Source organism: Sapajus apella, unplaced genomic scaffold, assembly GCF_009761245.1.
Source record: "Sapajus apella isolate SASKATOON/1434 unplaced genomic scaffold, GSC_monkey_1.0 scaffold84, whole genome shotgun sequence".
Taxonomy (NCBI): domain Eukaryota; kingdom Metazoa; phylum Chordata; class Mammalia; order Primates; family Cebidae; genus Sapajus; species Sapajus apella.
The window spans coordinates 1,468,298-1,471,824 of NW_022437024.1; the positions used below are offsets into that span (position 1 = coordinate 1,468,298).

The 3,527-nt window shown below is 39.2% G+C and overlaps 1 pseudogene across 1 annotated transcript; it reads right to left on the reverse strand.

The window, feature by feature from the left end:
* Window positions 1-89: 89 nt before the first annotated feature.
* LOC116533811 lies at window positions 90-551 on the reverse strand (annotated as a pseudogene). Its single transcript, XR_004261456.1, has one exon. The product of XR_004261456.1 is annotated as a 60S ribosomal protein L30-like (transcript).
* Window positions 552-3,527: the final 2,976 nt, after the last annotated feature.

Here is a 3,527-nt window from a genome sequence, read left to right on the forward strand (position 1 = left end):
AAATTGAACTATTTCAATATCATAAAATATCATAAAATTACTAATCTATATTCTTTAAAAATGTATCTTCTTTTTTTTTGTTTGTTTTTAAACAAGTTCAGGAAAATTTTATTAAAGGAACATTTTGCATGGTTTACTTTTCACCAGTCTGTTCTGGCATGCTTCTAATGATGTCAGAATCACCTGGATCAATGAAAGCCAGCGTGTACACTCTGTGGTATTTTCCACATGCTGTGCCCAGTTCAATATTATTGCCACTGTAGTGATGGACACCAGTTTTGGCTAACATTGCATAGTACTCAATTTCGGATTTCCTCAAAACTGGGCAGTTGTTAGCGAGAATGACCAATTTCGCTTTGCCTTGTCTGATCATCTTCAGAGATTGCTTGTACTCCAGCACCTAATTTCCACTTTTCGTAACGAGCTGGAGCCTAGAGTTGATCAACTCCAGCGACTTTTTCGTCTCCTTTGCAGCCACCATCTTCCTGTCTTAGGTGCGGGACAGCCCCCAACCAAGAGCAGCCGCTAAGATGGCCGGGTAGCGAGAAAGGCAAAAATGTCAGTGTCTTAAAATACAAGAAAAGGCTGAGGAATTGATTCAAATTAAAGGAGACAACTAAATGTCATCTGTGATTGTGGACTGGACCCTGTTCCAGGAAAAAAAACTCTAAAGACCATTAGTAGAATTAAATTGATTAAATTAGAATACAGACTGTAGATAAAAGTATTATATCAATGTTAAAGTTCCTGACATTGATAACTGTATTGTGGTTATATAAGAGGATATCCTTGTTCTTAAGAAAGACACACAGAGAGATGGGCTTGGTGGCTCATGCCCGTAATCCCAGCACATTGGGAGGCGGAGGTGGGCAGATCACGAGGTTAGGAGTTTGAGACCAGCCTAACCAATATGGTGAAACCCTGTTTCTATTAAAAAAAGAAAAAGACACACATTAAGGGGATAAGGGGACATCATGGAAGCAACTACTATCAAATGATGTAGCACTAAACTGTGGCACACACACGCACATACATACACGCACAGCCTACTTCTTTAACCTAATATATTAGTATCCTCCTAGTTTCCTATAGTGTAGCCACATTGGCCTCCTTGGCATTCTTAAGAATACAAGTATGTTCTAGATCAGGGTGTAGGTATTCACTGTTTCTTTGCTTAGAATCTTCTTGTCCCAGAAATTGACTTGAATGGCTTATTTTCATCATTCAGGTCTCAAATCACCTTTTCAGAGAGAGCTTCTTTGACGCTCCCAACCTAAAGTGTCCCCTCTCCCCAGAGCACTTACCATTATCTGAAAATAATTAATTCATTTCTATGCTTCTTTTCCTTTTTGTCTTTCTTTTCCCACTAAATTGTAAATGTTGTAAGAGGAGGCATCTTCTAGATCACAACTCTATCTTCAGTACCTAGAATAGTGCCAGAAACATAAGCTCTCAATATATATTTGTTGAATGAATGGGATGGGATGGGGGTGGGTGGGTCTAGAAGGAAAGTTGGCAGCATGAACACAGTTATTGGAGAGACTGTGTGTGCATTCGTGTCTAGCATTCCATCCTACTGCGGTACAAATTTTTAAGAAGGGAGATATGTTTAAAAGAGGTGGGGAAGAGAGAGAGAAAGCACAAAGAGAAAAACATATAAAATATGCTTACTTGACACTTAGACGTTGATCATAATCAGCAATTTTAGAGAAAAAGGAATCAAAGGAGAGGAACTTTGTTGACATGTCCAAAACAATTGTAACATCAGCTATTTCTTACTTTTTTTCTTTTTTGCACCAGAGTTTCGTTTTTTCACCCAGGCTAGAATGAAGTGGCTCAATCTCGGTTCACTGCAATCTCCGCCCCCTGGGGTTCAAGTGATTCTCCTGCCTCACCCTCCTGAGTAGCTGGGATTATAGGCACTCACCACCACCCCCTGCTAATTTTTGTTTTTGTAACAGAGACAGGGTTTCATCATGTTGGCCAGGCTGGTCTCAAACTCCTGACCTCAGGAAATCCACCTGCCTCACCCTCCCAAAGTGCTGGGATGACAGGCCTGAGCTACCATACCTAGCCTAATGTCAGCTATTTCTTTTTGGTGACATAATCCATATTAAAATTGCATCAAGAACAGTAAAAGGAGCTAGTCTCTCATGACACCCACATGGGTGTATTGTCCTTTATTTTGGAAAATTCCCCTTCCATCTTATTTAGGACAACATTGTAAGTTTCCCACTCTGCTGGGATCAGCACCTGGATCTTGTCTTTGGCTCTCTTCATCCTCACATCCTTTTTTTCCCTCCTAAATCCTCAATTCTTTGCGGTACTCCTATTACTCTCACATGTAGACCTGTGATGTGGGTCAGTGATGTTTCTCAATGTGCTCCTTGCATCTGCTGTATCACTTGGAGAGCCTGTTAATTATGCAGATTCCTTGGCCCCAAATCAGGGTCTCTGAGGATGGGGGAAGAGGGAAACTGTTAACTTTTAAAATTTCTAACTTTTTGAATTAAAATATACATTTCAAAAATTCAAAATATACTAAAGGATATGAGATAAATAATTTTTTTCCTAGCCTCCTTTTCTCAGCCACCCTTTCCCGTTTCTTAGACATAAGCATTTTTTTTTTTGAGACAGGGTCATACTCTGTCACCTAGGCTGGAATGCAGTGGAGTAATCTCGACTCACTGCAACCTCTGCCTTTCCCAGGTTCCAGTGATTCGCAAGCCTTAGCGTCCCAAGTAGCTGGGATTACAGGTGCACGCCATGATGCCCGGTTCATTTTTATATTTTTGGTAGAGATGAGGTTTCATCATGTTGGCCAGGCTGGTCTCAAACTCCTGCCCTTAAGAAACCACCTGCCTCAGCCTCCCAAAATGCTGGGATTACAGGCGTGAGCCACCCGCATCCAGCCTAGAAGTATGCATTGTTATATTACTTTCATTTATATTTTTTCCAGAGATTTTTTTTGTACATAGACATGCAAACACATGCATATATTTTTTTCTCTACTTTCTTATTACACAAATGATAATGTACTATAATCATGGTTTCTGTAAAGAGTTCTTTTGTCGTCATGTGCCAATATTTTTTGGAAATCATGCCATAGTGATATATGATTAATGATTCACGTTTTTCTTAGCTGTATGGATTTTCATGTATGGATGTGCCATAAGTACTTAACAAGGAGCCTATCAATGGAGGTTTACATTGTTTTCAATCTTTTGGTAATAGGAACAATACTGCAATGAATACCCTCCTACATATATCATATCCCACCTGTATCAATATACCTGAAGAAAATTTTTCTGGGTCAAAGGATATGTGCATTTAAAATTTTGATAGATATTGCTAAATTATTTTCTGTATAGGTTGGCAAACTCACCAGTGAAAACATCTGGGTCTTCAGATATCTTTCTTGGAAGGCTATTAATTATTGATTCAATTTCTTTTATAGAGATAGAGCTATTTAGATTATTTCTCTTTGCGTGAATTTTGGTAGTTTGTGTCTTTCAAGGAATTGGCTC